The sequence below is a fragment of the Haemaphysalis longicornis genome, unplaced genomic scaffold (assembly GCF_048455015.1).
Source record: "Haemaphysalis longicornis isolate Haplotype H1 unplaced genomic scaffold, Haemaphysalis longicornis Haplotype H1 scaffold_9, whole genome shotgun sequence".
Lineage (NCBI taxonomy): Eukaryota > Metazoa > Arthropoda > Arachnida > Ixodida > Ixodidae > Haemaphysalis > Haemaphysalis longicornis.
The window spans coordinates 169999609-170025651 of record NW_027526460.1 but is presented as its reverse complement, the minus strand read 5'-3'; the positions used below and the strand labels follow the sequence as shown (position 1 = coordinate 170025651).

Sequence of the window (26043 nt, the reverse complement as noted above, 5' to 3'; positions counted from 1 at the left end):
GGAAAAATTAATACACTGCCGCCAATTCGCTCCGTCCGTGTCGCTTGGCTGTGGGCTGATTCTGGCAGGCAAAAAGCGAGCGACGGTGACGCCAGTCGCTGTCGCTGTCGTCGCCCCCGGCGTTCCTGTGTATACATATTTATCGCTTGTCGCTGTCGCCCACACTACATGCTTGTTTGAGTTAGGCTTTTCGCGTCGCTTGTCGCTGTCGCTGCATGTAGTTAGGCCTTTAGTTTTTCCTGGAAAGCAATGCAACAAGCTTAGACTGCTTCGACTTATAATTTCACAGCCTGATTCGTCATCATGCAGTACGTTCGTGTTAGCGGCGCAGACATCTATGCTCAAAGAATTCTCGTTAAGAAAACAAAAAGTAAAGCGATTAGATGGCTTGAAGAGCAGGCCGACTGCGTACTGAAGAATTGATTTGATTAAATTGATTGAATTGATTTCTTGTTCAGTTCTTGTTGTATTATTGTTTACTATTTTTTCTCATGTTCTAAATATTGTTTTATATGGGACACCTTGATTCCGCCCAGAGTTCTGGAAATTAGCTTCAAGATCCCTTTCTGCCTTTTCATTCGACCAGTCTCGCACGTGTCACAGCGCTGCTTGTTTCCTTAAACTGCCGGGTTAAAGCGCGTGTTTTGGAACGCTCCGCGCTAAAAATGCACTCGGTGCCTCCGGAGCCGCTACAAGCACGGAGTAAGACAAAAAATGAACGCGCAGCCACCAACACCTCGCTGATTTGACGCCTCGCGCTTTAAAAAGATGCGGATGAAGTTGCCTTTGCCGAAAGGCGTGGATTGGAATGTATGGAACCCTAGCGTAATGCAGTCGCGCTGCCATACAAAATAAATTATACCTGGCTTGAATCTGCTTTATAACAAATTTTACGTGCATTCCATGCATGGGCAAAAAAATTTTGATACTCCGGGATTCGAACCCACGAACGCCGATTGCAGGGCGGGGATCCACTACGTACACTCCAGTATTTCACAGCCACGCCCCAAGCGGATTTCCAGATTTCTGGCTGCACTTTTCCGGTGCCGCTTGTGACACTACTACAATGTTCTAGTTCACTGTAGCGTACACTTTAAGCTGCGTAACCCTTAATACACTCTAATCCTGGTAACCCATAATGTAACTTCTAAAGGGATGTAACCTATAAAATAAAGGTTGCAATGGATCCATTTTGATGTTTTCTTCATCCCAGTCCATTCTAAGGGTTACAAGCGGGAAGTTAAAAGCGGTTTATAGGTTACATTAATGATTTATAGGTTACATCAACAAAATCTGTCTTGTAACCTTTACGTTGTAACCTATAAAACGCCCTGTAACCTATAAGAGATGCTCGTCGCGCCTTCTCTCCAGGCGGCCGTTGATTTCTCTGTTGCATGACGGGATATAGAGAAATGGCGGCGCCCGCAGGTCCGGTGGCCGCGTTTTCGCGCCACTCGAGCCTTTTTACCGCTGTGATACCCCTACGATGAAGCGAGGATGGCTGTTACAAGACTTATTTGTCGGCGTGAGTCGCGGAGGCTGCGGCGAGCCCATTTGTGACTGGCAGCGCTACACGGCCCGTTCTTCTACGACCAGCGTCAAGTTCGCATGTTGGACCAATGCCCCGGCGCCAGTGAAAGCGAACTCGGTGAGTATATTCCCGTAACGGTTTCCGTGTTTTCATTGGATGTATCTTTTCGCTGGGGGCTTTTCAATTCGAAATTGCAGCATTCGAGAGGGATTTTCGTTATCCGACTGGTTGCCTCGCTGGACGTTTTCTGTTGTCCGCGACGGCAATTGAATGAAATCACGGGCTTGCGTTCGTTGCGTCAGATTAGAGCGGACGATCGTGAAAGCCCGTACATTATAACAGATAACGGCACTCGTGACCTGCTTTCTGCTCTGCGCGCCTTCGTCATGTGTTGAGCGTTTTGTTTACGCTGTTGGCTGCATCGGGCGCACTTTTTTCCCAATAAAGTCTTATATTATCGCGCTATTCTCTGGGTATTACCATTTTGTTTCAGCCATCGGGAAATATTCATTTTTCTCGCTGCATATATTCGGAATCGTGTCTAGTTTATTGGTCTTGTAGTAATACATCCGGATAAACACAAGGTGTGTGCTGCAGAAAAGTAGTCCACTAAATGCTGCCCGAAATTTCTAAACTCACTTCTGTCCAGCGCAAGCCTCTTTTTTTGTGAAAGTTTGCCTTACCGCACAATAAAAAGTTTTAATATCTACAACATTCTTCATTTTTGTCATTCTTTTCCTTGAGTGGGTAAATTTGGTGTTAGTCATTTTGAGGTAGCGGGACATTGTCACCATGTTAAGTGGGTTTATTATTCCCATTCGCACAAATCAGTCGTTTATTTATTCGCGTGGTATTGCAGGGAAAATGGTTGTCTCGCGTTATACTAGTGTAGTGCAGTAAAGCGATTTACAGAATGGTGGTATGTATGAGCCAGCATGCAGGCTGCTTGATTGTTGTTGTTTTTTGATGATACAGAAATTGTGACGAATTACACAGAGACCAGTGCAGGTGTAAAAATGGGTGCTGCACCCTCATCGGTTCCTGGCTGTTGGAAAAGTGTGGTTGCATCTGGCTACCTATGCTATGACTTATGAGCACTATTGTTTTTCTTGCAGGCAGTGTTCCTTGAGCTGACAATCAGGACTCCCCTGCGTATGACACAAGTTGAAATGAAGTCTGATTTCCGTGGAAACAACGGTATGAAAATGCAATAACTAAAACTCATTCATTCAAATATTCTTTGTAAAGATGGCACCCAGGCCTGCGCAGACAAAAGTATGATTCACTTGTAAAAATGCGAGGCCTTACTTCAAGTGTTATGATGTTATATTTCGTATCTTATTTCGCCTCATGTTTAATGACTCTTTCTATCAGTTCGTTACTACATGAACTTTATGAATTCACATAACGATTTCCCCAGCATGGAGCTTTGTAGTTTTTCAGTTTTTGCAGAGCCAACAAGAACTCTTTTTCGAAAAGAGCTCTTTAAGAAAGCTCCAGTTGTTAGTGATGGCTTGTGCTGTGTTCTTTTCTTCGTCTTGTCAAGTTTGGGGTCTTCTTTCATTATGAATGTATACCAACTGCCCAGCTCTAAAGCCTATTATATTTTAACCCAAGTAACCCTTTGATTCATTACAGGTACAGACCTCCCGGGAATGCCACTTGAAGATCGGTGCAAGTTCTAGATGTATCCTATCCCACAACACATTTCAACGAAGAAAAAATGTAAGTTGTCGATTCCTTTTTACGAATAGCCGAGGAAGAAACCACCGGTAGAAGAACACCTTATTGAAGCGAAAAACGTTTCGGCTTCCACGTGGGATCCTCGTTCAAAATGAAACTGCCAGTACAAGGGGGGGGGGGGGGGGGGGGCGGAGGCAGATGTTTAAGTACAGCGAAAAATGTGACGCAGACGGCGTCAGCATCGTGAAAGCACGTTTCCTGGGTTTAGGGCGACGTTCGCTCTGCTGCGTGTAGTGATTCCACATGAAGGTGCGGAAATGTTTTTGCTTTCTCTTTTGCAAACGTATGTCAGTTTATCTCGTAGCCCAAAGTTTCTGCCTGTTCTGGGCGAGCATGCAGAAACATTTCGCGAGATAAACAGGAACACGGCACGATTAAAATTCTGGAAGGTTGGCCGATATGACTATAGTGGCTTTGCGTTGTTGTGAACAATGAGGCCAAATTACTCTGTGTAACGATTACTGAAATGATGTGAAATTATTTGAAAGGCCCTAAATCACTCCTTCTCTGGTGTGGCCTTTCATTTCATTCTGTGGTCTCCGTCTTCATTTTCGTGCAATATAGTTTTCGTACTTCACATGCCTGTGATTTGGTTGAGGGGCTTATGGTACACTGGATTTTGTTCTTTTTCTGAAATTTTCTGTAGATGGCTCTTCAAGGTGGGGAAATCCAAGTGACGGCCCCTCACATATATACCTCCATCTGCGGCAGCAGGGAACAAGTCATTCAGATGACCTCGGGGAAATCTTCAGCGTGCCCTGATTTTGTGCCTGCTTGTGTACTACGTAAATTGCGAAGCTTATCTCTGAATGTTTCCAAGCGCCTTTTTTCATGCAGGAAATTATAGATCCCATTTAAAGTTTGTCCAAAAGACAGATTACAATTGGCCTAGAAAGTTGTTAGTGCTGCATAAAAAACCATAACTTGGCGTGGGAATCACAACTCAGGTGGAACTGTAAAGAGGTACCTAAGAGGGAAGTGTAAAGATGGATTCGTAAAGACAAGTGAATTCCAGTGTAATATTAGACTCTCAGTGAAACAGAGAATGCAGAGAACATAGCCATAAACACTGCTTTGTATAAACAGTGAATTTGTAATAAATGTTCTTTCTACTTTCCCACATTCTGTGTTTTTTCTGTGGGGAACCATGACAATAACGCTGTACTGGGAAAGTGCACCTCTGAGATCCATCTTATATATGTAGCTCAAACTCGAATTCGTCTGAAATTGTTCAATTGCAGTACCAAACAATTTGAAATACTTTGCATACATCAAATATTGAGGTAAAGAATCTGTATATTTGGCCATGTTTGTGAAGCTGTTCACGTAACATTTATTAAATAGGTTAAATAAGGATATATGAATAAACCGAGTTTTACCTGGAAGTCTAAAGCAATATAGGAAACACCAGTTCGCCCAGGAATCCGCACTCGTCTAATATTCATTAAGGAACGATAATTACATTACGGTGGTTCGCAGCTTTGCTTTTTAATGAATAGCCCACAGGTGTTTCATAATAATAAATGTGAATGTTCAAAACTACTGATGCCAAACTTTTTAAAATGTGCTCCTGTTAAATGCGCAAATATGTGTGCATGTACTGCAATTCTCTTTTGATAATCATGGCCTAAGTTGTCAGACAAGAATTTTGGGCTTAAGGCTATGTTATAACTTTGGCGTCCTTTTGAAGTATGCTATCAAGTGCATGTTTCCACTAAAGCTTGGTTTCACTAAAGCCTAATGTTGTTTAACTAAAGCTAAAATTCATACCCGCAATTTATTAAAAGACCTATCATGCATGTTTGATTCTCGTTTCTTAAACGGCACAAAGCTGATGCGAACATTAAATTTAGTTATGCCTGTTTATAAGACTTAAGCGTTGCCAATACTCACAAAGATTTTTGGGTGACAAACTTGGTAACGATTATCGAACAGGTAATGCAATGCATATATATTAAGACAACATTTTCCAGCTTTTTAGTACCGCAATTTTAGGAATTATAAAAGTAACCTCTCTTTTAGCCGCAGCAGTGTGGCCGGCAGTTTGTTCAAGGGACGGACAAAAGACACCCGACGCAAAAGTTTAGACGGCGCAATGGACAGCATGGTCGCACATATCGTCTTCCACTAACGCGATATTTGTTTACCACGCGGGAAAGGCGCCTTCGGGGCATCGCCGCAGCGGCGCCGGCGGAAGCGCGCCTGGCGCGCAACATGACACCTTCCAGGTGTGTGACCTTGGACGGCGGTAGGTGTAACTTATATAAAGGTATACATGCTGAAAGCGGCAAAGTAACCGATAACTGAGTAACCCTTACGTGTATACGTATATAAGGGTTACGAAGGTATAGGTTACATTTGTACCTTATAAATTATAGGTTACAAAAATTCGAAAATGTATACCTCTATTAAGGGTTACCCAGCTTAGAGTGTAGAGGTATACATTTTCGAATTTTTGTAACCTATAATTTATAAGGTACAAAAGTAACCTATATATCCGCAACCTTTATATAAGCATACACTCAAGGGTTACTGAGTTATAGGTTACTTTGGAGCTTTCAGCATGTATACCTTTATATAGGTGACATCTACCGCCGCACAAGGCCACAAACCTGGAAGGTGTTATGCTGCATATGAGCGCGTTTCCGCCGACGTCGCTGTGGCGAGCCTCCGATGGCGCCTTTCGGGCGCTGTAAACGCACAGTGCGTCAGTGGAAGACGATATGTGCAACAACGCTCTCCATTGCGCAGTCTGAACTCAGAAAGCATCGAGTGTCTTTTCTGCGTCCCTTCAATTAACTGCCGGCCACCATTGCCGCTGTGCAAACGTTACAATAAGGATATACTAAAATGAAAGTTACTTTTATAATTACTAAAATTGCGGCGCTATGCACAAAGCTTGAAAACATTTCCTTAATATACCTTTATGCATCCATATGTATATGCATAGGATGACCTGTTCGATAGCCATTACCAAAATGCCCGCCAGGTGGGATCCGAACCCACGACCTCCTTTTTTGTCCACTTTCTTTCTTTCTTTCCAAATTCTTTATCTGTTTCAATGACCTACCACAACCTCCCTTTTGCTTTCCGAGGTTTTCTTGACTGCCAACCCTTATTTCTGTGTTATTTCTACGAGCCCCTCATTTCCTATTCTGATTCGCTACATGCATAGCGAGGGCCTCTGTTCTGGCAGTCTTGGTGCCATAGGGAGCTTAAGAGGGTTTAACGCTGGTTGACCACTCTCGACATGTCGTACACACTCGTGTAACGGCGAGGGGATTAAAAAGAAGGTCCCCTTCACCCCGAGAAGTCAGAGTGGCGCTGGCTACCACCCCCAAGCACAGGAAAAAATTACATTGACATAAATACCCCAGAAAGCTGGAGGGGGGGGGGGGGGGGATCGCCCCGCCGGTAGCGTAGTGGTTATCGCACCAGACCGGTATTCTGAAGGTCGTGGCTTCGGATCCCATCTGGCGGGCATTTTTTCTCCGGTTTCTTTCTTTCTTTCCAAATTCTTTATCTGTTTCAATGACCTACCACAACCTCCCCTTTGCTTTCCAAGATTTTCTTGACTGCCAACCCTTATTTCTGTGTTATATATATATATATATATATATATATATATATATATATATATATACACATTAGGGTGTGTTCAGAGAAGGACAGCCACAGTGGTGCCATGACGATTTTTTGTTTGAGATGACACTTTATATTGTGTAGAGCATTGTACCTTCACCATGGAACTGGCATTAGTTTAGTGAGAAACACCATCGTTGATTTAATAAAAAAATTTTAGAACGCGATTGGTCCGGGCTACTTTCCACATTGCTCGGTGGGGCAACTTTGGGGTACTCTAAAACGAAGTGACATTTTTTCCTATTTTTCCTAATTTTTTAAACAAATATTCCAAACTTTTCTGGCCGATTTCAGAAAATTGAATTTGCAATATTTATATTTTTGAGAAAATATTTCTCACTTAGTAGCGACAGCAATGACGTTCAAAAGTGGCACTCCTAAAAACATTTTTTTACACATATCCCTAAAGGCTCACCCGTATCGTTTTCGAGACGTGTTTACGAGGGGCTCCTGAACACCTCATACTTTGCTCAATGCCCTACTAAGAAAATTTATCAAAATACCGCTTCGTGAAATGCGACAAAAAATGAAAATTTGGAAAAAGGGCCCACCTTTCGACGTCATTTTAAAAAATCATGTTTCTCAATTTTCGCGATATTTACACAAAATGGCATTCAATTCCTGAGTATTTTAGAAAGCTAAACATTTGTTGCATTATTTTTGTTCTAATTCAGAAAAATGAGGTCCCATTCAACACATTTTTTTTAATGTCCGATCGACGGTTGAGTAGCAGTTCGCAGTGAAAAAGGACAAATAATTATGGCTGTTTCTTACATTTTAGAAGAATAAAGCGACTGATATAAAGAAAACTGATCATAGTATTCATATTTACCATCGGTCAACTTGTTAGTTGCAGTAGGGAGTAAAATAATTGTGACGTTTCTGAGCTTGTTTCTCCCACCAGAGTAAGGCTACCATTTTATTTCTTTATCGCCTTGCCCGAGCTGTGTCATAAACCCACCTGTTTGATTTCTGACGCTGCTTAACCGCACATTATTCGTAATTTACCCCATTTATAAGCAAGCGACCTCGCTGCTGGCACTGGGAATATTTGACATGCGATCGTCATAGTCAAATTTGTATTTCCGTTCTACCTGCTGGTACATGCGACGTGCTGACTGCAAAACAACTTCGTCTTCCCAACTGTGCGTCTTTCAGGCTCCCGGGGATAATAAATAGATGCGCTTCTTGAACATTTTGTTTTTAGCTGTGGAAAGATAAACTTTTATCCCACTACAAAATCTGACAGCCTTTACTTTGGACACTTCGAGGTTAAGGCGAAGCTGCAGTTGTTTATTTCCAAGGATCTGCAAAGTGTCGGCAAGCAGAGGTGAAAACCGTCGCTGCCTTTCCGAGTCCGAGTTCGATGTTGTGTACCTTCAATTTATTTCGTTCGAGTTCACCATTTCCGTGGGGATACGGGATGCCGAGTAATTGATTGATTGATTGATTGATTGATTTATTGATTGATTGATTGATTGATTGATTGATTGATTGATTGTAGGGTTTAATGCGCCGACGCAACGCACGCGATGAGGCGTGCCGTAGTGGAGGTCTCCGGATTAATTGTGACCACCTGGGGATTTTTAACGTGCGCCAAAATCTCGTAAACACGGCGTTTTTGTTTTTCGCTTCCATCAGAAAAGCGGCCGGCGCGGCCGGGAATCGAACCCGCGACCACGTGCTCAGCAGCAGAACGCCTTAGCCACTGAGCCACAGCGGCGGGTGCGGGATGCCGAGTACCGGCGGTAAATTTTTTTCTTTTCTCTTCTTTGTTCTCAAATGTGACGATATCGCCATCGCCAAGATATAGCACGACGAAATTCACTTTTCCGGGATGCTGTCCATGAACTGCTTAGTACTTTGTGCGGCTTAGCTTGAAGGTCAATGCAAAATATGCACAGCAGCTTGATGCTTGACAGGGCTCTCCACGCTATAGTGCGCACTTTTGTCATGTCCGGTTCCAGTGAAAAGCCACTTTGTCACCCTACATTCACTTCTGTGCACCTCGGGAAACTGATATTTGCTCTTAAATTGGGTGCACCACCGTTATTTATACACATTATTAAAGCGCATATTGATGCATGCTCTTCAAGATGTCGCTTGATTTCGACCAACCCCAAGCATGCATGGGCCGAATCACAGACTGTGCTCCCGCAAAGAGTCGTTGTAGTCTTTCTCGACATCGCAACGCACGCGAACACACTTATTTGCCTCTGCGGTGAATGGTATCATCTACCTTCGTCGGGACGTAATTCCTACAGCATAAGCAAAGCTTCTGACCACTGTTTGTCATATCTTTGCAGATCCTTGGAAATAAACAACTGCAGCTTCGCCTTAACCTCGAAGTGTCCAAAGTAAAGGCTGTCAGATTTTGTAGTGGGATAAAAGTTTATCTTTCCACAGCTAAAAACAAAATGTTCAAGAAGCGCATCTATTTATTATCCCCGGGAGCCTGAAAGACGCACAGTTGGGAAGACGAAGTTGTTTTGCAGTCAGCACTTCGCATGTACCAGCAGGTAGAACGGAAATACAAATTTGACTATGACGATCGCATGTCAAATATTCCCAGTGCCAGCAGCGAGGTCGCTTGCTTATAAATGGGGTAAATTACCAATAATGTGCGGTTAAGCAGCGTCAGAAATCAAACAGGTGGGTTTATAACACAGCTCGGGCAAGGCGATAAAGAAATAAAATGGTAGCCTTACTCTGGTGGGAGAAACAAGCTCAGAAACGTCACAATTATTTTACTCCCTACTGCAACTAACAAGTTGACCGATGGTAAATATGAATACTATGATCAGTTTTCTTTATATCAGTCGCTTTATTCTAATAAAATGTAAGAAACAGCCATAATTATTTGTCCTTTTTCACTGCGAACTGCTACTCAACCGTCGATCGGACATTAAAAAAAATGTGTTGAATGGGACCTCATTTTTTCGAATTAGAACAAAAATAATGCAACAAATGTTTAGCTTTCTAAAATACTCAGGAATTGAATGCCATTTTGTGTAAATATCGCGAAAATTGAGAAACATGATTTTTTTAAAATGACGTCGAAAGGGGGGCCCCTTTTCAAAATTTTCATTTTTTGTCGCATTTCACGAAGCGGTATTTTGATAAATTTTCTTAGTAGGGCATTGAGCAAAGTATGAGGTGTTCAGGAGCCCCTCGTAAACACGTCTCGAAAACTATACGGGTGAGCCTTTAGGGAGATGTGTAAAAAAAATGTTTTTAGGAGTGCCACTTTTGAACGTCATTGCTGTCGCTGCTAAGTGAGAAATATTTTCTCAAAAATATAAATATTGCAAATTCAATTTTCTGAAATCGGGCAGAAAAGTTTGGAATATTTGTTTAAAAAATTAGGAAAAATAGGAAAAAATGTCACTTCGTTTTACAGTACCCCAAAGTTGCCCCACCGAGCAATGTGGAAAGTAGCCCGGACCAATCGCGTTCTAAAATTTTTTTTTTAAATCAACGATGGTGTTTCTCACTAAACTAATGCCAGTTCCATGGTGAAGGTACAATGCTCTACACAATATAAAGTGTCATCTCAAACAAAAAATCGTCATGGCACCACTGTGGCTGTCCTTCTCTGAACACACCCTAATATGTATATATATATATATATATATATATATATATATATATATATATATATATATATATATATATATATATATATTATCTAGAGAGACAGAGAGAGAGAGAAAGGTCGAGCCAGCCTCCCCCTGAGAAAATGAAAACTGTTCGCCTATACATTGGGCGCTTTTCGAAGATCGAGGTTCCAGTCATGCGTGCTAAGCTGCACACGCGGCCCTCTGGCGAGGTAAGGCTGTGCATCAGCGCTACCCGGAGCGGGTCTCCTTGATCTTCGACGCTGCTGCTGCAGGCATCGTCGGCCAATATCGCTCTCGCACGGTGGTTGCCCACGTCGCCATGTACTTGGGAGAAGTATCGCACTAGGAGCACCTGAAGATCGCCACACCTCTTCGCGCGAGCGAAGCGGCGACACTGCGGGCGCACGCCGTCGCCCTTGTCCTTGGCGAGATCGTTCCGGCCGCCCAGTAATGAGGCCTCCATCAGACCCTGGCGGTCAGTTCCGCGAACGGGAGCGGGGCCCCGGGGCATCAAAGCGCGCAGGCCCACGTCACCGGTTCCCGAGCTACTGGCATGCCGCTCGCCAAGAAGTGAATCGACGGCGCCGTGACTCAGCCGATGCGAGGATAACCGACAGTCCGGACTGGATCGGTCGGCGCTGCAGCCCCGCCTAGTTAGGGCAAAATGCAACCTCGTTCCGTTCGAAAGAACCGGCCTTTGGTCAACTGCATTCCGGCCGCCCCCCGAAAGGCGTTTTTAAACGTGAAAAAAAACGGCAAGAAATATTGAGAATCTTTCAAACTTCGCGCTACACGCCGTCAGCAGTGACCTAATAAATAGAACTGTAACTGCGCAGCCACCTTCAAGTGGTGTGAAAAAACACAGTCGCGTTTTTTTTTTTTTTTTTTGGGGGGGGGGGGGGGGGGGGGCTTGGCCCGCGGAGAGAATTGCTCCGACATGATGAAGGCCCATCCCAAGGACCCTGCTTGAAAATGGCTGCTGAGCCATTGCTCTTTCATCTCTTATTTTTATTAGTTGGATGTTAGCGGTAGAATCGGCATCACTGTTGCCAAGACAACGCAGTCTTTCTAAAGAACCGAACTTGTATTTTGTGCTGACGACTTCATGACAAAGAGTGACGACCCCCAGTTTTACTCTACCTCGCTAGGTGAGAAAAAGTGACGGTAGATGAGGCGGATTTACTGGCAAGGCACTTGGGACACGACACGCGGGGCTTCACATCGGAGCCCGCTACTTTTGTGGCGTGATGTGGACTGCCCTGATGGGAGGAGGGTGCCGTTTCGTGGTCATTACTTCGAGGCCTGCATGCAGACCATATCACACTATGGGTATGAGGCGGTATAGTCACGCACAAATTGAAGGCACCGTGCAGCAAGAGTGGTTTCCGAAGACGCTCTGCTTGCGGGCATTGCGTGCTCAGCCGCCAAATCAGAATGGCTCCTTCTGCCGTCTATAGATTCGGATCGCGAAGCCCCCCAAAAATCGCAGTTTTCATTGCTGGTCACCTGACCCCAGTGGTGCCTGCCCTACAATGCTAGGGATGGTGATACAACGCAACCGACGCAACATCTCAAAATGAAGTTCCCGTGTAAATCAAGCAATTGGGCTCCTTAAACGAATTTCCGGTTATAATCATGGACTCAGAGGACCGGAGCGGCTACGACTCGTACAGACATTTATCATCAGCCGGATAACATATTCCCTCCCCTACCTCCGGGTAGCCAATTCAGACCTGGCAAAAGTTAAGAATATAACATGAAGGCATACAGGGCAGCACTGCAAATTTCCCAGAATGTACCCCCTGCCACACTTGAACGTTTAGGGATCCACAATACTGTTCATGAGCCCATCACTAGAGATGTAAGTTTTCATTTAATTTTGAGGTTCGTCATAAAAACAGGTGTCTTTCATGTGCTTTCTTTTTTTCAGAAAAATATGAAAAATTGAAAAAGACGATTCCGCACAGATCTATAGAAAACTCGAGATACTTTATAAGGCGAAATCCTTAGATGTCTCTCTAAACCCGAAAAGTGACCGTAGTTTCGGCGACTACACGAATGCAACCAAATTGCGGCCGCTGTAAAAGGAATATAAGTAAATAAAATGTACATTGAAGCTTATCTGGGTTTGAATGGGATGTGAACCCGGGTCGTCAGAAGCGGCAGCCAACGTGGTAACTACATCGCGAACGCTGTAGCGTGCCAGGAAGGAACCAGAATTGTGCGGATGCGTGCCTCATGACGGGTGCGCGTGACGGCACCGCAAGCACCATGCAGCAGTGAAGTCCTCAATAATCGCTGGCTTTCCCCTTCAAATCTCTTACGATACTTAAGTGCCCGATTAATTTTCCTTTTAACACTGAAAAGAGTATCTGTTACATGCTACATCACAAAAATGCCAGCAGAGCTACCGCTCTCAAAGTTCGCGCACAATGTCACGTCGAGGCTATGACTTCAAAAAAACTTTCCCTCACTGCATATTGGTCGCATGGCACAGCAAATTTCCCCGGGAAGCTGTTATTCCTAGTAATTAATGTTATTCTAGTTGAAAAAAAACGCGAAAATGTATTTCTTTAACACTTTTTTTTGTTTTTTTCAACAGCTACTGATCGCATCAACTTGGGCAGATTGCAGCAGTGCCGGAAATCTTCCGCCAATCTACGCAAGTTGCCTGCGCAGCGTTGCGAAACGTACTTAAAGCGATTATTTCCATTCAAGATTTTATTGTGACCAAGGCTTCCGTGTGGAAGCCGAAACGTTATTTTTTTTAAACTCGAAATAACTTGTGGTCGGCGTCCTGGTCTTTCTTCTTCAAGACAGTTCACCTTAATGTAACGAATTCACTGCGCTGCTAAGTCATTGCTGTTTGCACGTTTTCTGAAAAATCACTGGAGGAATGCACTAATTTTGCCCGCACGGCAAACTACCGTGCGTTTCCACCTGTGAGTTCAGTGTCGATTAGGTGTTAAGCCTGCCCGGGTCTCCACTGCTATCTCTGGTGTCGCTTCGTTATGAGTTCTGCTACAAGAATACGGAAAGCTTTTTCTTCTCAAGAGAAGATCGCAATTTTAAATGCCGCCGGCGAGAACAAAGAACCTCGCCTCCCGATGCCGCATATCCCAGGTAGCACGCTCTCAACCATTTCGAGTGAGATAAATACCATCAAGTTCCCCAAAAGGCGCCCTTTCAGAAGTGATATTCCATGCAGGGAATTTCCCATTTTTCGCGGAATTTCGAGCTGAAATTTCGGCCAGAAGGGAATCTTTAATAGATGCAGGGAATTTTAGGAGTCTTGGAGTAAAAAGGAAAAATGTCAGTAAGCCGAACCTCGCGTCATTTCTTTTTTTTTTTAAGTTCCGCTACACTTCGTCGGATTTATGTTCAAAAATTCGCATTAAAAATGCCACAAAACAGAAAAATTCTGGATCAGAAATGAAAATTTTCTTTTCCAGTACTGAACACCACTGTCTTTCAGCATAAATATGGTTCTTCAGACGCGTTAAGGCACCGAATAGTGTCAAAAGGCAGAACTGATACTTAACTTTCGTTTGTGAACGCGGGGGTAAATAACCTTGTTTCTTTGGAGTACCGTGTAGGTGCTAAGCTTGCGGAATAGCAGCAGGCGCAGATCACTGTTTTCCACAGTGGAATAAATCCTTGAAGTGTGAGTTCACCGACACTGATGTCGAGAAGTTTTCTTTTGTTTCTGCTTCATTCACGCGAGCCTTAGCTCGGAACCTGCATGCAACGAAAAATTGCGAATCTTCATCAACTTCGTTGTATCCACTCGAGATTCTGCCCGTGCCTTTTAGCACACGCGTAACCGCCGGCAAGGATTGCCTCGCTCGCTTTCCAATCAGTGGCCCCGCACTCGTCAACGGAAGTTGATACTACGTGTCCCTTGCACATTACGCAGTGCAGGCCCGTACTACTGCCGACCATGCCTGCTATTCCGCACCCAAAGAAAGAACCGGCAGAACGCGTGTTTGTGGGCTCGTGGACTTGCATGCTCGACAGGAAGCGTCGATTGGCTGCTCTCTTTCTCGCTCTCTCTCTCCACCAACGCGCCAAATCATTTCCAGGCAGCCCCGCGACTGTTCACGGTGGACTTGGACTAAAACGCCAGTTCCTTTCTGAAGCAGCCTAACGGGCCCTCGTAGAAATGCTCTCCACAATTCGGGCAGAGTCCAGCGGGCAAACAAATGCACGAGCGATGTGCGTGCCTCGCGAAAACGTTACGGAGGAGCAGTTCGTGCCGTCGACAAGCGCACGCGAGTCAAAGAGCTAATCCGGCGAGCGGCTTCGGGAATCACGGCAGCTCGCGGCGGAATGAGCGGCAGACAATGGCGGGACCTTCACGAGCAGCGGCTGTGAAAAGCGCTCTGCGTGACCGCTGGCCGGCCACTGGGACGGTGTTGTCTTTGTGCCGACCATCCCCGGCACCCAGGAAACAACGCCTTCTAGGTCGGGAGAAAGGCCGGCCACAGCCGTCTCCTGGCAAATAAGAGCGCCTCGTAAAGCACAACCGCTCAGACTGGCTCCGAGCGCCCCTTTGCCCCACAATGGCGGCAGCGAGAGAGCGCGGCTCACCAGGCGTGCGGTACCGATTTTGCGCGGAAGCTTTCTCGCCCGGACGATGTTTCGAGAACGCGCGTGCGCCGGAAGTGCACCCCCAATGAGCAGGCCACGGCTCCGGGCCTCGGCACGCGCGGTTCGTGCAATTAGGCGGCCCTGACTGCGCTGTCGCCCGCACCGCTTGTCACGTTATTCGACGGCCATGTCTCTCGCACACGTATGCGAACGCGCTATGGGGACGCCTGCTCGCGGCTCATGCCTTCCATCCCACTTGAGTATTTTAATCAGCTCACGTATGGCGCAGGTTACACTTGCAGCGTTTTTCTGCCGTTGGAGCTGCCTTCACACTCCCCGTTATTGGTCCATTCGGCCCTGCACTGGTGTAAGCGGAATGACTGCGGCTGGGGCTCACTGCCCCGAATGTCCCGGATGTAGCGCTGGGGAGGAGCCGTGGTGGCCTTGACGACCAAGATGTGCGCAAGCCAAACGCCTGCCGTTTTTACGCAAGGATGTGCGCGTTGAGGCTATTGTTCCTCCCGTAGCCATGTGAGACTACGCATGTGAGACTACGTACTGACCAGCTTGGTTGTTTTCAGTATGCTTGGTTGTTGTCAGTAAATCCCAGCTGTTAGTGCACTGCTCTTCCTGTCCTGATATTTTCCTTGTGTTTTTGTCTTAGCGCGTGGTTTCTTCACCATGACACCGATATCTTTCGCCTTTTCCGCCGCAGGCGTTTTGACGCACGTTTCACGGGACATCAACTGTTTTGTTTTCTTTGTGTTTATTCTGTTTTTCTTCCTTCTCTTTTCGTCCCCTCTTGCAGTGGAATGCATCGCAGCCGCAAAACAACACCTAGACGCTCAGGTGTCCATCCGGCTGTGAAACGCTGCGTGCCGTGCGCGAGAGACGTGCCTGCAGTGTGGGCGTACAGTTTCCGACGTTTAGCCAGACGAAACAACGGCGCGCTCAATCAACACCGCCCGTGTTAGCCGACGCATCTTGTCGCCAGGACAGGGAGTGCGGCTTTTTTATTTGGTGTCCCGTATTTATCGCGCGAAACTTGCCACATCAGGAATTGTGGGCAGTGGCCGCACGGGTTGTAGTCTGGACTCCCTAGGTCATGCGTGGACCACTCTCGATGTGTTTTCGCAACTTTATTTAGCAGAAGAATTAATTCGACAAGGATGTCCTCCTCTTTGCATGTCGACAAAAGACGATAGTCTTTCGTCAACATTTGCCAAGTCAATACATCTCTACATACATCTCCCAGCTCATCTCCCAGCACATCTACATCTCCTAGCTCACCTCTCATGTAAATCAAACTATGGACCTCATCCGTCGCATAACAGCCCGCATCAAGGGAATGACCGAATCTGTGCGTCTCCGACTAATTCATGCCTTCGTGATAAGTCGCATCACATACTCTCTCCCATACCTAAATCCGCCTAAAGCAGAACTGTTTGAAGTAAATTGCCTCATCCGAAAATTTTACAAAACGGCGCTTCTAATCCCTCAAAGCACTTTCACTGCCAAACTGGAACGCCTAGACACGTATAACACGGCTGAAGAGCTCATGGAAACCCACTCTGTGATTAAAATTTCCCGCCTTTCTACCACCCCTGCAGGCAGATCCATCTTAGATTCGCTCGGGCTTAATGCACCGACCTTTACTGACAAGAGAGTACGCATTCCTCCCGACTTACACAATCTCCTACTCGTTCGGCCAATCCCCCGTAATATGCACCCGTTAAACGCCGGGAACATCGTGCACGCGTGCTCGCCCGTAAATACCCTATGAGCTCGACCACCGCATATGTGGACGCCGCTAGTTATCGCCACCACAATGCTTATGCAGTCACCGCACTGTTCGACCCTAAAGCACCTTCTTACCAATCACTAACTATCGTAACGCGCTCCCCTGCCATTGCGGAAGAGGCGACCATTGCACTTGCGCTCACTCACCGGCCTACCCCAACAATTGTTATTTCTGATTCGAAAATGGCCATTCGAAATTTTGCCCGGGGTAACATTTCCCCGAAGGCTCTCAAAATTCTTCTTCAAAATCCTGCCACCTCCTACACGGAGCTGATTTGGACTCCAGCCCATGCGGTGCGGGAAGGAAATGAAGCGGCTAACCTTGCAGCTCGAGAGCTCACCGTCCGAGCTGGGCCAAGTCGCACCCCTTCCCATGGAGCCCAATCAGCCCGTGACAGCCTGTTAACTTTCCAGGAAAGTACGTGCCACTTTAAGTACGTGCCACTACGTGCCACTACGAAAGTACGTGCCACTATACGTGCCACTTTTTTTTTAATATATAACGCCTCTCTCGCCGGCGCTACCCTCCACCTCACAGGTCGCTTTCTATCGCAGAGAAACGATACTGGCGCCTTCGCCAAACCAATACCGTCCCTTGTCGCGCCAGACTACATGCAATATCCCTCAATATTTCCTTCTACCCAATGACCCGACTGCGGAGCCCCCGAAACCGTCTCTACAATCTCTCATATCATTTGGCAATGGCCCCCCACAACTCATTCCCTCTCATCTCTTCTGAAGATCACTGGGAGGCGGCGTTACGCAGCTCGGACCCTCCAGTCCAGCAAGGACTTGCTGAACGGGCAGCTCAGGTCACCGGCACCCTCCAAGCGCTGGTCACCACTCGTCGTTAGCTCAAATAAAGTGCTCAATAAAGTGCTCAATAAACAAGTGCTCAAATAAAGTGCTCTCTCTCTCTTTCTCTCTCTCTCTCTCTCTCTCTCTCTCTCTCTCTCTCTAGCGCGAGGCGTAAACGAGCCTCCCGATATTTTTTTCAGAACGCGTTACGAAGAGCTTCAGCGTGAGGCGTAAAGGAGTGTCCCGGTGCTTTTTTTTTTCTTTTTTACTACGCGTTACGTTCCAGCGCGAGGCCTAAACGAGTTTACGGGTGTTGTAGTACCGTGACTACGGGAGACGACGATTATTGCGACGACGACGACGACGACGACAGCCCCAGCCCCGAAGGGCCTGGCCCCTAAAATAAACAGTTTATACGATATATACTTTATATTTTCAACCACGACAGCACTGACACAGGCCGAAAGGTATAAAGCGCTGCGTAGAGTGAGTCGCAATAGCATGTTCGAATCCACGATAGGACTTGGTTTAGCAGCGGACCTGTTCAAGCTTTCAGTTCAAGCCGAGCACTCGTGAGCAGCGCCCGGCGTCGTCCGAGCTTGCGCCACGTGTGGAGCTCCAAAAAAGGGCGCCAGGAAAGCTCCAAAGCTGGCTGTGAAGCGCCTCGTAGTTGAGCGTGTCCGATGATGCGGAGGGCGTTGGGCCATTGCGTACGCCTCGGCTAGTGAACGGTACGATTCGTAGTGGTGCTTGCACCATTATCTGACGCATTCTACGGATGACCACACGGAAGTAGCACGGTATGCCGATTCCTGAGATATAATGCCCAACAAACGATACCCTCGGATGCCAAGCACGTTGTTACATTGAACCGAGACCGAAACTGGTTGGACATTGTCCAATGACAATGTTGTTCATTGTCCAATGACAATCTTGGACATTGTCCAATGACATTGCAATTCGCGTCGCTGCTGTAAGTTTTTGTGGCCGCCGCAAAATTCGCCTGGTATTTTTTTCTTTTTTCAGACTTTACTCATAAATCCTGCTTTATCGACCGGATAAACGATGATACGTGTTTATTTGAGCCATTCTATGCAATGCGAACAAAAACAGAATTTTGATACATTTTAAAGGCATGAAGGTACCGGCTAGTTGGTTATCCATGAGCTTCACAGCGCGAAAACGGGCCAGGGATAACAAGCGAGACTGCAAACAAGCGCTGACTACCAACTAATTTTAATAGAAACGAGACACTCACTTAAATATACATTCTATCGCAACGAAATGGCAGATGACATAGCTTCAAAACACCCACGTAAACAACAACAAAAACGATTAAAACCCGCCGTCGGCAGACGTAGAAACAACAAAAATGACGACAAACCTTCAGTCATGGGAATATCTAATTGGGTGCCTAAATAACTTATCTCTTTTTTTGACAAAACCAGGCAGCACCCACGGCTACAGGAGGTGCGGTCGATGCCGAGTGCTTTGACGTGGAACGCGGTTTGAATGGAGGCGAGTGACGCGCTTGGAATATTCACAGTTGTACGCATAGCGCGGCCGAATGGCTCGTTCTTCTCGTTTTTCTTATAGTGAATAACGAGGCAAGTGCGTCGTTGTTTCGCGACCCTAGGTTTTGACAGTCAGAGCTAAATTAGCCAGCTCGGAATGAAGTTCATCGAAATTCGATAACAGCTTGTTGCCCTTAGAAGGGCTCAGCCCAGCGAGTGCATGGACAAGACCCGGCGGGTCTTGTCCACACGGGAATGCAGCAAGCTTCAAGCTGGGGACATGATGTCCATCGAACTTGTAGGGCGGGTTTCCTTTGGCCTGTGAGTACTGCGCCAAAAGAATCGCTCGGGAAACACTTGTCCCGATGAACAACCTCACAAAGAAAGATCCAAGACGCATAGGTGGAAGCACAACACCAAAGAAAGACGCGACGTCATACGCACTCACTGGTTCCTGGTTGTTTGTGAGCAGTGTGACCAGTGACCAGTGTGACCAGTGACCAGTGCTGGAGTGCTGCAGGCGCTGAATGCAGCGATAAAGACGGCGGCGTAGTATGGTAACAAAGAAGTCACCCATGGCGTCGGTTCCGGAAACCCTCTTTGGAAGGAAAATATAATCAAGGCAAAGAGATGAGTGAGAAGCGGATCAAAATTGCCCCGCAAACAATGGTTGGGGGACTGCAGTGCTGCGAGGGCACCCTTGGTGGGCGCTCGTCCTCCAGATCATCAACAGCGACCGCCAAAGGGTGCGGGCTGGCCAAATGCTCCAGCGGCAGGCATGGGATCCCGTCGGTGCGGCAACGCCTTGGCGCGGCGGCACCTTGAACTATCAAAGCTCTCGACAATCGCATTGCTGGCAGTGGTCCCGAATTGTAACTAGTAATGTAGCTACGGAAGCTATAAAAAGATGGGCGTTCGTCAAGGATTGCTAATTAGTTGCAACAGCTGACACGCTCCAGAAAAGCGCGTTTGTCCTTCGAGGTGGTACGCGAAAACGTCTCTGCCACTCCAGAGCGCGCCGTTTGAGAAGACACGGCGCGGAGTGTGAGCCAACTCCTGCGCCCAATCGTTATGAGCCACTCAGTCGACCGCCGATGAAGACAAGGAGAGCGCGTACAGAAGTCGGGGCAAAGCGGGAGGCAAGACGCATGGTTGCAGCAACATGCCTTTCTTTCACTAGTAACACAAAACACTGCCGGCTAGTGCGGCATCCGTCTTCTTTAAAGGGACAGACAACCGATGTTTGTCGCGTATATGTTCTCTAGCTCATATGAAAGCCAGCGTTTTATATAGCCCGGTAACCACAAGCAATTTCTAAACAAATCGGCGGAAATAATTTTAATTTGGCACCAAACTTCCTGAAATCGGAAGGGTGGCGGTTCGTCGAAACTTGGCACTACAATATGTGTCCCTGTCACGTGACCTGCAAACCTACCAGCTACTGTAACTGTTAAAACGTTTATTTACGTATTGAAAACCTTTCAACACAAGTATTTGTACAAGGTTAAATTGTATATGTATTTCTAAACATTATTTTGAAAATTCTAAAGACACGCCGCCCGCCGCCGCTGGGTTGCTCTCAGTGTGGCTAACTGAGCCACCATGCCCAGAATCAACGGCAGCGTTCAGTAAACAGACCCAGTGAAGGAGCTTTGACGATTCTCCCTGAGTCAGAGGCGTTTGTTCTGCCAAAATATTGGATTTCAGTTTCCAACGGCAGCTTAAAAAAAAAAAAAAAACGGTGCGCCCGCGTAGAATCGAACTTCCCACCTCCGCATCGTGAAGCCAGATTCTACCTGTCGTCTATCCCAACAGATGGCGCATTCGTGCACAATAGACCGTTGCATTGAAAAAACACATAAAGGAACAGGAAAGCCTGCGATACAAACTTTTTTTGCTGGGGACAAGTTTTTAAATATCGTTCTTCATTTCACATACAGACACAAGCATGTTGCCGAGCTACTCTATGTCATGGTTGCCAGCATCATTTTTGGGAGGGACACATACGGCTCGCAGATCTAAAAATTTCGATTTAAACAGTTCTAGGGCATTATCAGCAAAACCGTTTGTCGTCAAGGTGCTTTAATTGATGCCCTTTCATTTGGGATAGAGAATATATACTCGACAAAAATCGGTTGTCTGTCCCTTTAACCGCCTCGCTAAGCATGTTTGACGCGCTCTGCTACAATCGCAGTCATATTTTTTGGCGACGGCTTTGGTTGACGGGCGTAAATGAGATAGTGCAAGGCATCGCCGGACAGACGTCACCGGAGAGTGGCTGGAGAGTCGCCACTTCTTCCGTTTTCCCTGATCTTAGTTGCTCAATATTTGCGTTGAAATTGGCGTCGATGTCATTAGGCCAGTGCAGGCATTTGAATGAACCAAACTAGCATTTTGCCTTCATGGCAGCCATACCGCAGCAAGCGACCAGCCCCGTGAAAGACTTACTTCGATATTACCGGCGCGACGTCGTTTGACATTGCTCACTGATCTCGCCTCTTTTTTGTTTCAACGGGGCTTTCTTCGCAGTCAGCCCCGCGAACACCAGAGGTGCAAGGGGACAGAGGGAAGCCCCCCATCCGTGCTAACCTTGCGCGTGCTGGCCAGGGGAGCCATCGATGATGTCATTGCGCCCACGGCGGCCCTTGTTTTTACGAGCCTTTGTCCCGCTCTCAAGTTTCGCTTGGGCCTGGCTCACCTGGCGTGCCCTACCGAAGAGAGGGCGCACTGCCGCCGCCGCCGCCGCTGAGGGGCCTCGTCGGGGGACCGGCGGCCGCCGAGACGGACCGCTTTCAGCCGCCTTCCCTTTCCACCACTTCTTTACGGGGCCAGTACCCTTGAGCCGGACTTGCGATTTTTGCCCCGATCCATCGCGCTCGCCGTCTCGTGCTGCAATTACCCGCCCTTCAATGCGTGGAGGCATACGTAAGCTGTAAAATATCTACATTGAGCTACGAAATTCAGCCGCTTTATTAGGGAGACAGTTATTCTAAAAACGGCCAAGTGGGAAGTTGCGAGAAACAAAACCACATTCCAGCTGCTGCGGAAGCCGTGATGTGCGCTTTCTTTCACGCTTCCTGCTCACCGTCACTGCCGAATTGCCTCTCGCGCTACGCATATCACAACGCGTGACGCTTTTCCGCAATAGCGTAAACCAAGTTTGGCATAAGACATTTGCCAATCTCATATTATCCGCGCGTGCGGTTTGGGTTCAGGCAAGCAAGCGCATCTGTTCTCAAAGCATCCCGTGCCGGCCGTGTTCGTCTTACCGTGAGATACTTTGGAATGGCGTATGACATTGAGTGATGGCGAAAATCGAAGCTCGTTTTCAGTAGAAAGGCTGCTCCTACGATTACTACGAATCGGCGCACACTGATTACTCGCGGCGGATCCCGCTGCCGGTTGCATTTGTCCAGGGAAAATCTGTCGGACTCTTGGTGGTAGATGGACGCGACCACACTTGCCGCCTCGCCTGGCTTAAACGGGAACCTTGTCCTGGACTGTTCAGTCTACTGCAGGGACCTGTTTCAGGGGCGGAGCGAGGCCACAAGGGCGCAGAACTTTGTGCAGGATGAAAACTGAGAGGGCTTCGCCACGGTTTAAGTGCTGGCAACCCTGACCGGAGCTTCCCCGACATTTAAAGAAATGAGCACCAGAAAACGGGATCACGGGGATGCCCAGCCAAAGGAGAAAAGGTGCGCCGTGCTGCAAGCGCACCCGGACGGGACTTGTATTCGCCACCGAGTCCTCACGGGACGGGTGGTCGTATTAGTACTACCAGAGTCCTATAATGCTTTTCTCGTCTCGAAACTTCGTCGCTACGCTATGAGAGAGCTTCATTTGCTGAACAAAGCTCCCGCGCGGCGGCGCTGCGAGTGTCGTGCAAGAAAGGCCCCCTTGCGTGCAAGTACGGTGCCCCAATGTCGGGGCGTGAATCGAGGCGCCCTAGGTGCACGTAAAGGTGCAGGCGGCTTGGACGGCTGCAGCCGCATCGGCAGTGCGTTGGGTCGCCATCTTGCTGCGGTGTTTGTGGCGCGATATGCCTTTGTTCACTCATCGCGAAGGGCAACTACGATGCCTCGGATGTGCGGCGTGCCTGTTTTGCCGCTCCGGCTATCGAAGTGCATGGCTTCGCTGTTCTGCTCCCCCAGCGACCGCGCGACAGAGACGGACGCTTTCAGTTTCCAGCCGAAGAACGTGCGCGTGTGCCAGATCCGCTCCACGTATAGTTGGCGGCCAATCTGAGTCTCTCCAGCGGGAGAATCCCCGCGTCGGCGCCACCACCCGGATATTTGAACGCGTATCTGACGGTCACACAGGGTAACCCCACCTCCTCGCCCAGAAACGGTAAGACGGGAGCTACTGTACGTATCATGCCTTCTATCATCCATCCAGCTGTTGCCACAAACTGATACACTGATGCAAGCGTGCTTGACAGTTGTACAGCACGGCGGTGGAGAGCTCTTCTGCACGCGCTTCGCACCTGCTCGCTACGACCAGCCCGTGGTCAAAGCTTCCTGTCATTTGTGTTGCCCACCCAAAATTTGCGGTGGCCGCATTTCTTAACTTAATCATTTATTTTGAGTTCTCAAAAGGCGGAAATGACTAGCTGTGCATGCAAGTTTTTTTTTTGCAACTCGCCTTTTGGGTCTTTGGGCGGCAGGGGCTCTCCGTGTGAGTTTTTATATCTCTTCGACCTACGACCTCATACTAGCAGCTGTTCCCGCCCTGCTGCGAGCGCCCATTGCGCCTCTCCCACCTCTTTCCAGCTGTGCACGCCAACTGCGGGGACCCTGCAGGCGCACGCTGCGGCCCTGCTCGGATCGCACCGTCGCACGGCGCTTTCGGCCGCTCCTCTTCCGGGCCACTGCGTTGGGACGAGCTTTCACATTTCTGACGTGGTGAAGGCGCCAGAAACGTTGCGCGATAAAACCCTGTCACCCACACAGTGGGAGATAGGTGCGTGAGCACACACTCTATCGAGTTGTACGACAGGGAGATAAGATGCCTAGGATCATGATCAACGCATTACACGTGGCTGCTTTTATTTGCACAATCAACTTCCATTTTTTGTGTGTTTGTGTTCTGGATTTCCGTCTCTCCTCCTTGTTTTTGATTCTAGTATATTGTCGCGAAGCCGCCGGTTCGTTTGCTTTTTCTCTTTTGTAACATCCCTCTCCGGACGCCTAGCCCCGTTTTTTCCAAGAAGCGCACGAGGAGTGGGTCTCTGCGCGCTGACCGACCGAGAGCGCGGCTGTTGTGTTACCGCGGCCGCGGCGTTCCATTCCCCCTGTGGCGTGTGTGCTGCTCGCCTTCCTCAGTGTTCTTCAGACGACCTTCCTGTTTTTCCCTTGTTTAGATTAGTGCGTTTTGTCTGAACTACTTTTTTTACACCCATAATTCTCCAAGCGCGCGTTTTCGGGTTCGGCCTTGTGTCTGTGTTTAATTTTTCCTTTTCACTTTGGTGGGAACATATCTGATTGGAGCCAAGAAGCGTCTCCCCGATTGGCTTCAGAAAGCCTTCTTCCCTAGCGTCCGCGCTCTCCAGGATGCACTTTTTCCCCCAATACATTTCCCACCAGACCGCTTAAACGAATATAACGCGGCCCCTCTGGCTATTGGGGGCGAGCGGCCTGCACCAGGACTCACTTCAGAAACTCTGCCACTCGTCGTCATGCCCTCCCGCCGGGAGATCGAGATCCAGTCAGCCATGTCCCGCTAAGTACTCTTAATCTATTGACTGTCTTTCTCATCTATGTAATAAGTGTAATTGTTTCAAGTTTGTATGTGCTAAATGTCATCAATGTTACCAGTAAATTAAATCAGTTAACTTCAAAACCTTGTTCGACGTTTCCACTTCTTCACTGCAATCATCATGCTACAGTAGCGGCAGGTGTTGACCAAAATACGCCGTTACAATATATTCATTGTTCTTCTAAATAAACCTCAGTTGGCAGTTCAGCGCAGTGTTTGTCTTTACTCCCTGTCGTATCGTTTTTTGGCGCTGTTTTTTCTCAGTGGCATCATGCACCAACTAGCCCGTCTCAGTTCGACTTGTTCTCATTGACAGGGCGAACCTAGCGGCAGCTTGTGTCCCCAAACGAAACCTGGTCCGAAGCCGGAGAGCAGAAAAGCAGTGACGGCCTCTGGTGTTACTTTGGCTTAGCGAAGGGACGACGCAGGCGAGAGCGTTTGTTCCCGTCTGGCAGAGGCACACGTCCCAGTCATAGTTCACTGACGACAGAGGACGATCGAGGCACTGCACAGCCCTTTGAAGTACAGGTGGCGGTTGCTCGAGGTGTTCAAATGCTGCCATTATGACCGCGCTTCGGATGAATCCGGTTGTTTACTTGTATACATGTGTCAGCCGTCTCCGAAGCTTGGGATAATTCTCGCGCCGAGAGGCGAAAACGAGAGCAGACACCGGCGGCCTGCCGAGGGGGCCAAGCCTCGTCCAAGCCTCGTCCACGAAGCGCTCGTCCTGTGTTCCCTTTCTTCGTCTCGCGTTTTTTCAGTGTTGCGCTTTCTGAAGGTTTCAAAATGCACGAAGTACTTGAAACATAGCACCGCCGCAGCGACCGTGGCCGGATGTTTATACCAACGAGCGTGTGTGGTGCGAGCTTTGGACTCTTGCGTGGTGCGTGTGTGTGCTGTTCGCCCAGGCGAGTCGCCCCACGCCTGTGCACTGCGTCAGACGTTTTCTCTCCGTGCTCCGCTGTCCTGATACACTGTCACCTCAGTTGTCGCACCCTAGTTTCTCCCATTCTATCTTCATTCCAGCCATGACCTAGCTCACACATGGATG

The 26043-nt window shown here is 47.7% G+C and overlaps 1 protein-coding gene and 1 long non-coding RNA gene across 2 annotated transcripts in view; one reads left to right on the top strand and one right to left on the bottom strand.

Annotated features, from left to right (window-relative positions):
- Positions 1-26043, bottom strand: part of LOC144152596 (uncharacterized) — a 237301-nt gene that overhangs the window by 170757 nt on the left and 40501 nt on the right. The gene's annotated exons all lie outside the window — the stretch shown is intronic.
- LOC144152179 (uncharacterized) lies at positions 1331-4357 on the top strand. Its single transcript, XR_013319090.1, has 4 exons — positions 1331-1648; positions 2647-2728; positions 3170-3256; positions 3921-4357. It is a non-coding gene; the product is annotated as an uncharacterized LOC144152179 (long non-coding RNA).